Genomic DNA, 16,879 nt, shown 5'->3' with positions numbered 1-16,879 from the left:
GGGAGCGCTTCAATACACACCAGATAGAGTGAGACGCATTATAGTAACGTGCACAACATGGCACAACAGAGAGGGGTGCTGCTTGAGGAGGCCCCAACCACATCTGCCACCCACATGGAGGAGGAGGAACCCATGGGCAGAGCAGCGGCTCATCTGGCTGCTCGTGAGGCCAGGGAGTCACTGATATGCGAACGGTTCTCCTAACATCAGAAAGTGTGAAGAGTCCAGTCGTCACACCACCTGGAAAGAACAGCACCCACACCAGGCCACCCACCCCTCCCTGCACAAACAGTCCTGCAATTACACATACACCCACTGTAAAGTGACCCAATAGGTGGCATCAAGTGTTGCCGTTCATGGTAAACCTCATGAAAGGGACCTATCACAAATGCCAGTCAAGAATGGGCAAGATGTGGCAGCAGTGGTGACAATCATAAAATTTAATGTCACTTTATAACAAAAACTAAATATAAATGAAAGACATGACAGTCTGTCAAACACCCTTGCGCATACCCTTCGTGCTCACAAAACCTTAGCCTTTCTCTTCCGACTACTTCTACGTGCTGCATCCCCTGTGGTTGTTCATGTTCAGGCCCTGACTGCTTAGATGCTTTGGGCCTATGCCCTCTTGGTTTTGGAGCCCATGAGAGCCCCTCCAAAGACTGCTCCACCTGCATCTGGAGAGGAGGCAGCATCGCGGGTACTGGTTGAGAGGGGGGCAACAGGTGACACATGGGAGCACTTTGAGTGGCGTCCCCACTTCCATATCCCCTTTCGCCATCATCCCTCTCCTGGACCAGGCCCACATCATTCCTACCACCCTGCTGGAGAACAGTTTGGCGGACATGTATGATGCCTTGGAAGCCCAGTTGTAAAGTTTCTGTCTGCCTGTTTAAGGCGGCAGAATGTTGTTCACCCTGAGTCCAAAAGACCGTTGTCAGGGCCTGAATGAACTCATTTTTGAGCTGTGTTGAAGCTCATTGGAGGCTAGCCTTCTCTCCATTGCAGATATTTCCACACTTATCTGTGACACTATCTCAGAGGGTTGCTCACGTCCCTGTGACAGTATCTGAGAGATTCCCTCCCACACCTGTGCCACCAGTCCACTCATGCAGGAGTTGGACTCCTCCATCCCCTGCGCGATTGTGGAGAGTGCGGGTGGCACCTGTTCCAGTACCTCGCAAATGTGCTGCTGCCCCTCGATCATTCTCCTTTTAAAGGATGGCCCCGGGCTTCAGCATCTGCGTCCAGCTGAGCAGAGCCTGGAGAGGAGACCGACGCGGACTCTCCACAGCTGCCTCTGCCACCAGTGTCTGCTTGTGTTCACTTGTGTGTGGTGACTCACCAGGTGCCAACCCAACTAACTGAGGACCAGGACCCACCGAGGTGTGAGTATCTGTGCTGGTGGATGGCTCACTAAAATGTGACGATGCACCCTCAGAGGCCGGCAGGTCCTCTGAGGAATCACCCTCTGCCATCACTGCGGTCGTTAAAGGTCCTGTAAGAGAACAGAAGTCAACGTTAAGCATCATCACAGATGTGTCATGTTGCGATGAGCATACTGAGGTGCTGAAGATGGCAAGACATGTTAACATCAATTCATATTGTGTGTGATGAATGTTAAAGTTGTGTCACCAGACGTTTGTGGGGTGCCAGTCTCACTGTTCCCGACAGACAGGCACTCGAGGGTGTGGCTCAGCTCCAGCGCCTCCTGCTCCGTGTCTGTGAGGACGAGTGTTTGTGGAGGCCTGTCTCCAGTCCTCGCCCTCTTGCGTGCATTTTGCGCTCTTTTCTCCTAGAAGGCGAGAAGGGACAGACGTGTGAGTGAGTGATAGTGAAGTGGCCAACCGATGAATGCATTGCTTTGGGTAAAGCTGACCGTGAAAGAGATGCATCAGAGGGTGAGTATGAGACAGAGCCATCACATTGTATGAGGATTGGGGTGAGTGGTAGTGGTGGGGTGAATACTAGGTAGGTGAGGAAGTGCTGAGGAAGTGCAGATAAGTTGAGGATGAGCCTTAAGTGGGTGTGAGGAGTGATGTGATAGAGTAGTGTTGGCGGTGCGGAATGAGTTGCGGGGCGGAGGCAGTGATGTGCGACACGGAATGCAGGAGAATGAGTAAGTATACTCACTTTGGCTGACCTAGTTATGTCACTGAAGTGCTTCTTGCACTGGATCCAGGTGTGGGATATGTTGCTGCTGCTGCTGACCTCGTCTGCCTCCTTGAGCCAGGCCTTCTTCAATGACCTAACTAGGTCAGCCAAAGTGAATACACTTACTGATTCTCCTACATCACCGCCTCCCCCACCCCCAACTCATTCTGCACCGCCAACACTACTCTATCACATCACTCCTCACACCCACTTAAGGCTCATCTTCAACTTATCTGCACTTCCTCAGCACTTCCTCACCTCCCCATTAGTCACCCCACCACTACCACTCACCCCAATCCTGCAGGCCACTTCCTCCCGTCCGCTGGGTAAAACACATCCCTCCTCCTCCTCACCCCGTCCAGTAGCACCTGGAGTGAGGCATCATTAAACCTTGGAGTAGCCTTGTCCCTCTGCTGCTTCATTGTGCTGCGTGGGTCTTTGCTCCAGGAAAAGCCTTTGGAGCAATGGCCCTTTAAATAGAGCTCCTCCAGCTGACAGCCATTGATGCGGGCGCGCAGTCTGCCCGCTGCACAGCTTTCGGACGGCAAACCCGGAAGCCACGTTAAGTGGCACCAATTGAATCGCGATCGCATGGAGAATGGACATTTTTTATTGGGCGGGTTACCCACGCGCCCAATCACGCCCCCCCCCCCCCCCCCCCCGCTGCCATCCCACCACCATTCTAATATCGGGGCCCATGACTGAGTCAACGAGACTGGAGAAACTTCTTTACCCAGAGAGTGTTTAGAATGTGAAACTCACTATCACAAGGAGTAGTTGAGGTGATTAGCATAGATGCATTTAAGGGAAGCTAGATTAACACATGAGGGAGAAAGGAAGAGAAGGTTATGCTAATAGGGTTAGATGCAGAAGGTCGGAGGAGGCTCGTGTGGAGCATAAACATCAGTATAGACGAGTTGGGCCGAATGGCCTGTTTCTGTGCTGTAGGTCCTATGTAATGTAATAATTATTATAAAGTACTACAGCTTAATTAGCAACCACTCTATTGTTGTATAACCATAATTTGATCCGATGGAGGTTTTATTTTACAGAACACTTGCACAATGGTATGCTGCCCCATTAAAATGACCGAAAGGACTGTCAGATCAGCTGTGTCATTCTAATGACAGGTGCACAGAGCAACGTGATACTTAAGCTCTGTGGGAGCCTTCAGTTTCACTTTCCAAGGTTCGAAAGTGGTTGATCCCCAGAACAAGGTGTGATTCTGAGCTGAGGAGGACTTTTCGGTGCCACTTAATAATTCAGATGCAGGAGATCACAAAAGAGGAAAATGAGGGATAGAAAATCACAAAGCAGAATGTAGCAGACGAGCATCCGCTGTATGTCTCACATAAAGTGCTTGAATATGGTTGAATTAATAATTCTGCACTGAACCCAACTGTCACTGTAGGAAGAGCTATGTATCGTTTGTGTTCTAATGAGATCACACAGAAGTGACGCATTGTTGATTTTTCAATGCAATGAAGCATTTTAATGTGATTTATGCTTTTCCATTATATGTTTGGCAAAAAAAAAGGTTGGTAAACACTTTTCAACAATGGTGATGCCTCTTTAAGCCTGATATAAGCTGATTGATGATGAACTCCATGTTGCGTTTCCCTAAAGGAGCAAATCCTTTTGTTCACAGCTGTCTTCTACCAACTCCTTGACCAAGACTGCATACATGCAAACACTGAGGTGGGCTGTTTGGAATCCGTTCTTGGAATCTAGCGCCTCTGACGTTACTGTATCACTTCAGGGCGGAACTTCACCCAACCCGAGCAATGTGCTGGTTTACAAAACTCCTTCCACTGAAATGAGCTCAGCCGAGGTAGGTGGTTTCTGAACAGTAATACAAAATCACCCCGCACGAACGTTGTTTTCAGTAAACTTCAACCTGCCGTGTGTTGAAAGGGTGGAGCTCGAGTCACCTCTTGGGGCAGCACCGTGATTTTCTGCTGAACTGGCACATCGGTTAATTGTGCCGGTGTAGTTATCTTTCCTGCTACAGCTTCTTACCTCAGCGGTGCTGTTTAAAGTTGAGACCTACCAATGAAAATTGGATAGTGAGAGGTACGATATTCAGTTTTTAAATAAACATTCATTTTCAGGACAATAAAATAATTTCTCATGTTTCACCCATATCAGTAGCAAACACTAAAAGAAAGAAAGACTTGCATTTATACAGCGCCTTTCACAACCTCAGGACGTCCCAAAGCGCTTTACAGCCAATGAAGTACTTTTGAAGTATGGTCATTGTTGTAATGTAGGAAACACGGCAGCCAATTTGTGCACAGCAAGCTCCCACAAACAGCAATGTGATAATGACCAGATAATCTGTTTTAGTGATGTTGGTTGAGGGATAAATATTGGCCGGGTCAAGGAGGCCCCAGATTTGATTCCTGGCCTTGTTGGAGTTAAATGATTTCAGCAGAGGCAAGCAGCGAGAGTGATAGAGTTAGTATCGGCCTCCCAGGCAATGGAGGGGAGATCCCCCAACTTTCCTACGCCTGATCCCTCTTGGAAATGTTTGTGTGTGGATTTGGGTTAAGTGCAGGATCGGGTTCGGCTGTTGTTGCTCTCCATGACTGATCAGCCCATCAAAATGCACTGACTGGTTGCACACATCCAGAATAGCCACAAAGGCAAGGCACTGGATAGCTGCTCTTATTCATATAACTGTATCAAGACATTTAAGATAGAAAGGGGGGAGATAATTGATAAACTAGACAAACTTGAAGAGGATAAAACCCTGGGTCCAGATGGATTGCATCCGTACATTCTCACAGAAGCTAAGGAAGAAATAGATGCACGTAAATAGAAAGGGGGATAATATCAGAGGACTGGCGGACAGCTAATGTTATTCCTATATTCAGAAAGGGAGATAGAACAAATCCAGGGAACTATAGACCAGTTAGCTTAATGTCGGTGGTAGGAAAGATATTGGAATCCTTACTCAAAGATGTAATAGAAAAACATCTAGAAACTGAAAATATAATAATGAACAGCACAGATTTCAAAAGGGGAGGTCATGCTTGACCAACATTATTGAATTCTTTGAAAAAGTAACAAAAAAGAATAGACACGGGTTTTGTAGTAGATGTAATATACATGGACTTTCAAAAGGCCTTCAATAAGGTACCGCATAGAAAATTCATGACTAAGGTCAGAGCATGTGGAGTCAGGGGACAAGCAGCAGAATGGATAGCAAGCTGGCTACAAACCCGCAAACAGAGAGTAGGGGTTAAAGGTAGTTACTCAGACTGGCGGAAAGTGAGAAGTGGTGTTCCACAAGGATCGGTGCTGGGACCACTGTTGTTCACTATTTACATAAATGATTTGGACTCGGGAATCTTAAGTATAATATCAAAATTTGAAGGTGACACCAAATTGGGGGGTATAGTTAATATCGAGGAAGACTGCGACAAAAGCAAACTTGCAGAATGGGCATGTAAATGGCAAATGAATTTCAAAGTAGATAAGTGTGAGGTGGTGCATTTTGGTAGGAGGAATAAGGAAGTAAGTATCTAAATGGGTTAGAGATGCAAAAAGATCCAGGGGTACAGATTCACAAATCATTAAAAGTAGCGACGCAGGTTAACAAAGCCATAAAAAGTGCAAACAAAGCACTGGGGTTTATTTCTAGAGGAATAGAATTCAAAAGCAGAGAAGGTATGTTAAATTTATATAGAACCTAGGGTTGGACCATACTTAGAGTATTGTGTACAGTTCTGGTCTCCATATTCCAAAAAGGATTTAGAGGCACTGGAGAAAGTACAAAGAACATTGACAAGAATGATACCAGAACTGAGAGATTATAACTATCAGGAAAGACAGAATAGGCTGGGGCTCTTTTCTCTAGAAAAGAAAGGACCTGATAGAGGTCTTTAAAGTTATGAAGAGGTTTGATAGGGTAGACGTAGAGAAGATGTTTTCACTTGTGGGAGAGTCCAAAACTAAGTTATGAAACAAGATTAAAATCTGTGAAGAACTTTTCTTCATTTGTTGAAGTTATTTTAGTAAAAAGGTAACTTTTTTTGAAAGAATTATCTTCTAAAGAAAGTTTAAAAAGTCAGTAGTGTACTACTCACACTCAGCAACCAAACTAAAGTCACAGCAGCATTTAACTTCACAAGGATGCCCATTTTCTGAAGATTTTGCAGCAGAGTGCGTTACTCTGGTGTTGCTTACATCAGTATAACATCTTGCTTTCTTGCTATCCTTAGCTACTTGTGTAAAATGTGTAAATATGATAGACACTTACATCCCACCCATAGAAATCAAGCATTCCAATTAAAAATAATGCTGTTTTTAATCATGCCACTATTTCAAAGAAGAGCAGAGGAGTTCTCCCCAGTGTTCTGGTCAATATTTATCCCTCACTGAACATCACTAAAACAGATTATCTGGTCGTTACCTCATTGCTGTTTGTGGGACCTTGCTGTGCCCAAATTTCAACAGTGACTAAACTTCATTGGCTGTAAAGTGCTTTGGGACATCTTGAGGCCGTGAAAGGCGCTTTATAAATGCAAACTTTTCTTTTCTTGTGTTCCAATACTGTAGAGTGACCCGGATGTGTAGAGTGTGGGTGTACCTGTATTACCAACTGGTGCCATAGAATGGTTGAAAGTGACTTTGCACTTACAGATCAGGCCTAATGTGGTTGGATGAAGAGTAAAGCCCCCTCAACTCTACCCCAACAATGTGCCCGAGCCCTACGCTCAGAAGCAAATCCCCGCCTATACCAGATTGAGACTTTGAGTTTCTCAAATCAGTGAGAAATAGAAGATTGTTACAAAAAAAATCTGCAGTATGACAGAAACTATCTCAGCATTTTTTTAATAAGATTCCTACATCTTTTTAATGTGAGAATACACCAAGCCATGTGCTGTAGATGTAGCAGTGACCTGTGAATATTTTTGTGGTCATTTAAGTTCATGGAAGACCTTTCATGTGCTCTGATGATTCAGTGCACTCTTGACTGAAAAATCCATTAACGGTTATAACCAACCAAGATTTCTTCTTTAATGAAAAGCTTCAGAAAGCTATTTCTTTATTTTCAGGTAAAGCAGGTGGAATCGGGCACCATCACCTTCCATTTCTCATACCGTGCAGACAGGCATACGAGCAGCGACACAGAGATATCAATGAATTTGTCTGAGAAACCAAGCCGAACACAAAGATCGTCTTCTGTATCCCGTAAGTTAATTGCAAGCTGCCTTAGAAGCAGTTGTCTTGCATGCATTTTGAACAAAGCAACTATTGGTAGTTTGTGTTCATGTGCATAGCAAAAGTTGTGCAAAGCAGTTTTCCGACCTGGAATTTCATTATGTTGCACTGTTTCAAAAGAAGGATTACAAATCTCTTTGAGGAAATAAAAAGTATTTTGACAAACTAGAAGTGAACAAGAAGAGGAAACTGAAGTGTCTCTACATTTTACACAAATGAATTCTAATTAATGGTGGAGTGGAGCCTTAATGAGAGGACAAATCTGTTCAGGTTAATCCCTTTTAGGAAAGAAATTGATTATTTTAACCAAAGTTATCTGAAAGCCAGTTTGCTAGTAAGTGTGTGTTCAAGCCCCACTACAGACTTGAGCACATGATCCAGGCTGACACTCCAGTACAGTACTGAGGGAATGCTGCACTATCGGAGGTGCCGTCTTTTGGATGACACGTTAAATCGAATCTCTGTCTGCCTTTTCATAAAAGATCCCATGGCATTATTCAACAAAAGCAGGGACTTTTCCCAGTATCCTGGCCAACATTCATTCCTCAGCTAGCATCACCAAAAACAGATTATCTGGTTGTTCATTCATTTGCTGTTTGTGGGACTTTGCTGTTTGCAAATTGGCTGATTGCCAACGGAACAATAGTGACTGTACTTCAAAAGCAAATTCATTGGTTCCAAACGCTCTGAGACGTCCCGAGGGTGTGATAAGGTGCTATATAAATGCAAGTTCTTTCTTTTTAGAATTTTGAAATTGACTGAAATTAATAAATCTCTTCCTCCTGTTTGCACCCTCACAGGATTGAAAGTCAGACTCACTATACTGTCTCGCACTTTCCTAGGACCTCAAAATGTAGAATTCTTTACTTCCCTCAGTCTCCATTTCCTTGCTGTCCGATTCTGTCCTCATCTCTTCCTACATGGAGTGGCTGGTCTCTCCCAGCTGCCCTACACCAGTGTGGCCGAGATTCGGAACTCAGCAGTGTGAGGAGATCAGACATTTTTAACATTTTTAATACAGTGCAATCTTAATTTTTGTGAATTTGTCATTTTATTTATTTTGTAATTTTGTAATTTTCTCCACTGCTTTCCTGAAGGTGCTCACTTTGTTGGGGTATGGATTCACAGGTGCCAGTTCACCCGTCTGTTACATTGACGAAATGAACATTCTTTGTGTCAGCCTGGGCAGTGGGTGTTAGCAAATTATTCAACCACATGCAACATATCAGCCAAGCTTGATCTCGTCTTCAGCCAATGCGCACATAAAGGCACTTTCTTGCAGGATTTGCTGAATATTGATCAAGAACTGGCTGAAAGGAAGTGGTACCACTCTCGCCTATGAGTCAAAAGGTTGTGGGTTCAGGTCCCACTCCTCATACTTGAGCACAAAATCCCAGCTGACACTCCAGTGCCAGAACTACGGGGGTGCTGCACTGTCAGAGGCGCCATCTTTTGGATGAGATGTTAAACCGAGGCCCCGTCTGCCATGTGAGGTGGATGTAAGAGATCCCGTGACACTATTTTGAAGAAGAGCAGGGAGTTCTCCCTGGTGTCCTGGCCAATATTTATCCCTCAACCAACACCACAAAAACGGATTATCTGATCATTATCACATTGCTGTTCGTGGGAACTTGCTGTGCACAGATTGGCGGCCACGTTTCCTACATTACAACAGTGACTACACTTTTTTTAAAAAAGTACTTAATTGGCTGTAAAGCGCTTTGGGACGTCCTGAGGTCGTGAAAACCGCTATATAAATGCAAGTCTTTCATTTTTTTATTTTTTCTATCTGGCCCAGAGGCAGTACAGTTACTGCTATGAGAACAGCTAACTCTGCACTGATCAGGAATTGAAGCAGGCAACTTCCTCGTCTGTACAGCTTGGTACTATACCAGGCAGTGCCTTCATCCACTATTGTGGGAGATTTTTGTGAACTTATTCTAAACCAACTGAGAAATTGTATTAAAACAATAAAATAGTCATTATTTAGGTGAGGTGCCTGAAGATTGGAGGGTAGCAAATGTTGTGCCTTTGTTTAAGAAGGGCGGCAGGGAAAAGCCTGGGAACTACAGACCGGTGAGCCTGACATCTGTAGTGGGTAAGTTGTTAGAGGGTATTCTGAGGGACAGGATCTACAGGCATTTGGAGAGGCAGGGACTGATTAGGAACAAAATCATGTCTCACGAATTTGATTGAGTTTTTTGAAGGGGTAACCAAGAAGATAGATGAGGGCTGTGCAGTAGACGTGGTCTACATGGACTTCAGCAAAGCCTTTGACAAGGTACCGCATGGTAGGTTGTTACATAAGGTTAAATCTCACTGGATCCAAGGTGAGGTAGCCAATTGGATACAAAATTGGATTGACGACAGAAGACAGAGGGTGGTTGTAGAGGGTTGTTTTTCAAACTGGAGGCCTGTGACCAGCGGTGTGCCTCAGGGATCGTGCTGGGTCCGCTGTTATTTGTTATTTATATTAATGATTTGGATGAGAATTTAGGAGGCATGGTTAGTAAGTTTGCAGATGACACCAAGATTGGTGGCATTGTGGACAGTGAAGAAGGTTATCTAGGATTGCAACGGGATCTTGATAAATTGGGCCAGTGGGCCGATGAATGGCAGATGGAGTTTAATTTAGATAAATGTGAGGTGATGCATTTTGGTAGATCGAATCGGGCCAGGACCTACTCCGTTAATGGTAGGGCATTGGGGAGAGTTATGGAACAAAGATCTAGGAGTACAGGTTCATAGCTCCTTGAAAGTGGAGTCACAGGTGGATAGGGTGGTGAAGAAGGCATTCAGCATGCTTGGTTTCATTGGTCAGAACATTGAATACAGGAGTTGGGATGTCTTGTTGAAGTTGTACAAGACATTAGTAAGGCCACACTTGGAATACTGTGTACAGTTCTGGTCACCCTATTATAGAAAGGATATTATTAAACTAGAAAGAGTGCAGAAAAGATTTACTAGGATGCTACCGGGACTTGATGGTTTGACTTATAGGGAGAGGTTGGATAGACTGGGACTTTTTTCCCTGGAGAGTAGGAGGTTAAGGGGTGATCTTATAGAAGTCTATAAAATAATGAGGGGCATAGATAAGGTAGATAGTCAAAATCTTTTCCCAAAGGTAGGGGAGTCTATAACGAGGGGGCATAGATTTAAGGTGAGAAGGAGAGAGATACAAAAGGGTCCAGAGGGGCAATTTTTTCACTCAAAGGGTGGTGAGTGTCTGGAACGAGCTGCCAGAGGCAGTAGTAGAGGCGGGTACAATTTTGTCTTTTAAAAAGCATTTGGACAGTTACATGGGTAAGATGGGTATAGAGGGATATGGGCCAAGTGCAGGCAATTGGGACTAGCTTAGTGGTATAAACTGGGCGACATGGACATGTTGGGCCGAAGGGCCTGTTTCCATGTTGTAACTTCTATGATTCTATGATTCTATGATTTAGTTTCAGATGCTATAGCAGCTGGATTAACTACATACCAATATACATTCTTTTAAGTTATGGGTTACAGATAATTCTTGCGTTTATTGATCAGTAGATTATTGCCTTTATGTAGTGCTTTACTGCAAATACTAATGGCATCATTAATATGTATATATGTCCAGTCATTTTGGGTAGAGCTGGTCTCAGTAAAACAAATAAGACTTGTATTTGGCTACCTTATAGACAGTTATTAAGTAATTTAGTCCTTAAACTTTTGACAGGTTCAGTGAAACTTCTGTTGCTCTGGGTTAACCAGTTTTTATTTGTTTTCAACTCACATACTGTAACATTAAAATAAACACTAACATTATAATAGTAAAGCTACTCAAACATCAGGAGTAACTTTATTACTGTAATAACAATCCTAAACTACTAATTTAAACACCTGAAACCCAATTTTACATTTAAATAAAAAGCACTTTTCCTGTTTTAGTCCTATTGCCCCTTTTTCTTTATCTCTATTTTCTCTTTTTTTGAATTTTCCTATTTCTTGATTTTAACTTTCATTTTATTCTTCTTTTTTAAACCTTGTCTGCCTTTATCCTACCTATCGTAATTCTTTCCCCCCCTGCTTTTTAAAGCTTTAAATGTTTCAATTATCTTTATCTTGATGACTCCCTGGAGATTGCTTTCAAGGAATTTTCGTTGGCTGAAAATTAGTTTCAAAGGCCATTGTACCAACCAGCCTGTAACACCCCAGATGGTGAAAAGTGCCAGGGTTACATCGTAGACACAATGGAGATCATTGTTAATGTGAACATCATACCCAAGCCAGGAAGTGTTGCTACTGCCCCTGCAGCCTGACAATACCCACATCGCCTAACTCATCTATGATGCACAGTCATTTTTTAAATTAATTTGTTCCAGGATGGTATGTGTCTGCCATATTTTATTTGTGCTTTACAAGATATCTGTAAAAGAAACATTCTTCTCCCTCAAGTCAGAGTGTAATGATTTGATAAGGGTCCCCTGTGAGATGGCATGGTAGAAGAGATTGATTTGTGATGTGTAGGTTGTCTGGGAAAATTGAATTTTCAGGCATTCGAAAAGACATGTTTGTTGAATGAATCTAATTCCTTTTGTCTCAAGCAGTTCATGTAAAATCTGATGTTTCTGAATCAAAGCCATATTCCCTTTCTGCTTGTTAGAAACCCTTTTAACTCCCATTGCAGGTTAAAGCAATGATCGTGTAATGTTGCTTAATGTGTTGAATATCGGGAGGTGAGTTTCCTCACCGTGGTATTAGCGGTGTATAAGTACAAGAAAATACTTGTGGCAGGAAAATTGGGCAGAAGCTGTCCCCCCTCTCCACCCTCCCCTCCCCCTGTTTTCCACCATTAACTCACATCCCTCCCTTGCGCACTTTGGGCCTTCCCCCAATCCTCGACTAGATTGATCAGTGAGAGGACATTGGGGTCTTAAAGGCATGCTTTAGCTGACTGGATAGATCGGGAGGAGCTCTGCAGTATGCCCCAGATCGTGTCACATGAACAGGTATAGCTTGCTGTGCCCTTCATATCTTTGTCATTCAAAAAGGGCTGCACTTTGACATTGGTGGTGAAGGGTCCCTGGCACTATTGGAACCAGAACTAAATGGAGAACAGCATCACGATACCTACATCGTACTGAAGAGAATTTGCACTGACATTGTGCTTTGTTATTCATGGAGGTTACAGCTATATAGAAAAGGGAGCACCTATTTGGTGCAGATTTATTCACTCTAGTGATGATTATTGGCATGTTCATGCAGGGGCAAAGGGGGCTGATGTGTTGTCATGGTGTAGGATGAGTACTGGATTGAGGGAATGCCCTCAGTGACTCCTCATTGACTCCTGCCTGCAAGGAGCAGTAGAGCATATCTCATCACTGAAGTCTTTTTCTCTGTGTAACACAGTCGACCTTTGACACCATCACCTTATCTCCGCCAGTCCTACTTTCAAATAAAGGGGCATTCCCTCAGTCTACTGCCCATCCTACACCATGACAACACATCAGCCCCCTTTGCCCCTGCATGAACATGCCAACAATCATCACTCGAGTGAATAAATCTGCATCAAATAGGTGCTCCCTTTTCTGTATGGCTGTAATCTCCATGAATAACAAAGCACAATGTCAGCGCACTTTCTCTTTTAGTACAATGAGGTTCAAAGTGAACACAAGCCAACCTACTCTTTCCAAACACCATGCTTCCACACTTCAGTGCCTACACGTGCTTTTCTTTCTAGTGCTTTTCCTAAGTGCGACCTGAGGGCCAGTATTGCAGAAGATGGTTGGTTGCTGATGCTCTGGGATAAAGGTCATGGGACTGAGATGGAAGGCACCAACTGTTCCCTGGCTGCTTCTTGGGTTGGGGATCTGCTGCAGATTCCACTGAAGCTGCCACATGCTCCATTGGTGCCTGCAATGAAGAAAAAGCTTCCCTGATGTTGCTGCAAAGGAGAGCTGTAGACTTGAGAGTCATATCTCAGTTACTGCACCTGCTCAGAGACTGACCTCAGAGTCTGCAATAGGTACAATATTCTTTGAACATCCTTCTTTTCAGACGAGTACCCATGACTTTAGGTCCCATGACTCCAAAGCCATAAGTAACCTTCTCCTCAGCTTCCAATGGGTAGGTGGCACATCCTAAACCACTTCCTTATGCTCTGGCAATCACCCGGTATCACATCCTCATTAACGCTATCTAATTGCCCTCGGGTGAAAGCAATGGAGCTGGTGCCTGGGAATGAAGAAGCAGATGACACAGGAGGTGAGTTGGAGGGGGTTGGAGTAGAGGAACAGGCCAACTAAAAGCAACTATGGTCGATCCCCACTGCAGCCACCAGCTGCAGCTATGGAGTTCAGAAGATTCATTGAGAGCCATGTTTGTTCTGGTTGATGAAAAGTGTCTGGAAAGTGTGGTTATTGTTCCCCAGGCTGTTCTTATGTGCTACTTGTGTCTGATTCTGAGTGCGCTAATGTCAGAACCTGTGATTTGCTCTGAGCTTGAGTGTCCTTCGCTCAAGTGACATACACTGAAAAGCTGTCATACAGTTTAGCAGTAGGCTCACCCTGTCTCACGCACCACATGGACAAGGGAGTTCTGACTCTTCCTTTTTTGCCTAAGGTTGTTTTTCAACCTCATTTATCTCAGGAAATCAGGGCGTTGAAGATTGATCCACCACCTCACCGTTCTTACATTGAAAAGTGTAGACTTACTCTTTATGTTGACTCAACAACAAGCTTTGTTAATCTAAGCAGCTTGTTTTTCATATGAGCAAAGTGGAGATTAGTAAATAGGGTGGAGGACTGTATCCTGTGTTGCTGTCTATTAGGGTGGGATATTCCAGGTCCTAGGGAATGTTAGAGCTCACTATATATTCAGCGGCCACTTGTTGGGCCAATATACGCAGGTTGTTCTCGAGTCGTTAGCATGGCAGTGACCTGGAATGACCTCTGTGCTTTTACTAAGCATCACTGTTTTGATGTAGCAGCTTTGTTGTAACAGCTCTGGTGTGATGCAAACTGACCTGATAATATAGATCCTGAAAATCTCACTGGCAATTTCTGTACCACTCTGGTATCCTCCTGTTTATATGAGGAGGCTGAAAGAATGAGAAAGAATGTTATGTTACCTACCACAGATATAGTCATCCTCATTTTTGACAAGTTCAACCTCCACATAAAAAACTGCATTTAAAGAAAGAAAGACTTGCATTTATATAGCACCTTTCACAACCTCCCGACATCCCAAAGCGCTTTACAACCAATGAAGTAGTTTTGAAGTGTAGGAAATGCCGATTGAGTTTCCCTTTCTGACTTGGCGTATCTTGGAGCTACTTGACTGATTTTCCTGTGCGAACCTGCAGAGCTCTTGCTGTTTCCTGGGATCTGAGTGCTGTCTCCTCCTGGTAAAGAAGTGAGAGTGTCACTCAGGACAGATCCCTCTACATGCAGCAGAATGGGGAGATGTTCAGTGTGCAATTTATTTAAGGGGACGTTGTCCACAACTGTCTCCTCATGGAGTGACAACAGTATCCTACTTGTATGTGGATGTGAAATTTCTGTCAGAGAATCAGGAATATCATACTTATGGTAGTAATCTAACAGTTATATCTAACCCACAAAATAGTCCGATAACATCAACTCATCCTTAAAATTAATCATTATTTTATGGAAGTATAGAAGTTGCCCTACTAATACACCAACATATTTTTAATGTGACTTTATTCCCCAATGACTAAGTGGGCTAGATTTTCCATCTGTTCATAGTCAATGACCTGAAAGTCTAGCCCACCACTGTTTATCCAGTGAGTAACTGAGAGATACAGACCACAAAGGTCCCTGGTTCAATCCCTGTCGTGCGCTAAGTTAGCTGATCTCAACAGGGCAGAGATAGTTGTTACAATTAGCTTCAATGCCCCTGGGTTAGAAAGGGGGAACTCAAGCCAGGTTTCTTATATAGAATTTACAGCACAGAAACAGGCCATTCGGCCCAACTGGTCCATGCCGGTGTTTATGCTCCACATGAACCTCCTCCCATCCCTCTTCGTCTAACCTTATCAGGATATCCTATTATTCCTTTCTCCCGGTTCGATACAAGTTTAACATAACTTCTCTGCTTTTCAATTCTATCCCTCTAGAAGTGAACCCTAAGGCTTTGTTTGCTTTTTTATGGCCTTATTAACCTGCGTCATTACTTATAGTGATTTGTGTATCTGTACCCCTAGATCTCTTTCTCTGGTGTTTATCTAGCTTCCCCTTAAATGCACCTATGCTATTCACCTCAACTACTCCTTGTGGTAGCGAGTTCCACATTCTTACCACTTTCTTTGTAAATAAGTTTCTCCTGAATTCCCAATTGGATTTTTTGCACCCTCACCAGTGCCTCTATATTTTTTATAATATGGGGACCAGAACTGTGCACAGATTCTAAGTGGTGTCTAACCAAGGTTCAATACAAGTTTAACATAACTTCTCTGCTTTTCAATTCTATCCCTCTAGAAGTGAACCTTAGTGCTTTGTTTGCTTTTTTATGGCTTATTAACCTGCGTCATTACTTTTAGTGATTTGTGTATCTGTACCCCTAGATCCCTTTCTCTTCTACCCCATTTAGACTCTCTCTACCCTGTTTAGACTTGAGGTCTGGATCACTTTCAGTGACCACTGCTGGGAATGTTCGTATTTGTGTGTTGGGTGAGGACAGGGTCGGTTAGAATTATGATGCAAATTGTGATTGAATAGCCTTCTGACAATCACTGTTGGAGCCTTACACATGAATAATGGCCACTTGGGCAAGGTATTGAAGGGCTCCCAACATCTGTGCAACTGTACCCGAGGAAGGAGTTAGTACCTGCAGGAGAAAAGAGGAGAAAAAAACCTTCTCGTGGATCTGCAGGGCACTTGATTGGTGATGAAAGCCAGTGTATTTTTGTCTTTTGCATTTCATGCAGTGAAATTAATGATGCATTTTTCACTGACACACATGTTTGAGGCATCCTATGTGATTGTGCATGTGTTATCTTTATATTTAGAGAGGAAAACCTCAGAAGCTGCTGAATCTTCACAGGGGCCAATGGTGAGTGCGTCTTTATGCTAATTTTCGAATAATTTTATTTCCTCCATCCCCACCCAAGTTTTAAATATTTAAACCCGCTCAGTGCCATGCATCATTTCCTAGCCATGGCAGCAGGTGGGCAATCTGCTGCTGACTCGCACCAGTGCCATCCGTAACTGTTCAACCCAGGGAGACTCGCTCTCTGAATTCTTTGTCTTGGGAAAGTGCTTAGATTCCACTCAGCACCTCTTCCCAGAAACACAGCAGAGAGCAAGAAGGTGTGGAATGGGCCATCACAGCTCTGAAACACCATGTCCCACTGCTACATACCACAACACATTGGAACACCAGCAGCCGCATTTCTCTCATCTCTAATCCTTGCGTTTTAATGTTAACCTCGAATAACGTTCCTGTTTGTTCCAGAGTAGCTTTTATCCCATATTGGAACAAATCTTGACAATGTGGTGCTGTTTGA

The 16,879-nt window shown here is 43.7% G+C and overlaps 1 long non-coding RNA gene across 1 annotated transcript; it reads left to right on the top strand.

Annotated features, from left to right (window-relative positions):
- Positions 1–3,806: 3,806 nt before the first annotated feature.
- Positions 3,807–16,416, top strand: LOC137301195 (uncharacterized). The gene is made up of 3 exons (XR_010958242.1): positions 3,807–3,985; positions 7,218–7,353; positions 16,382–16,416. It is a non-coding gene; the product is annotated as an uncharacterized lncRNA (long non-coding RNA).
- The last annotated feature ends 463 nt before the right edge of the window (positions 16,417–16,879 follow it).

Source organism: Heptranchias perlo, chromosome 32 (assembly GCF_035084215.1).
Source record: "Heptranchias perlo isolate sHepPer1 chromosome 32, sHepPer1.hap1, whole genome shotgun sequence".
NCBI lineage: Eukaryota > Metazoa > Chordata > Chondrichthyes > Hexanchiformes > Hexanchidae > Heptranchias > Heptranchias perlo.
This window is presented reverse-complemented; position numbering and strand designations above follow the sequence as displayed.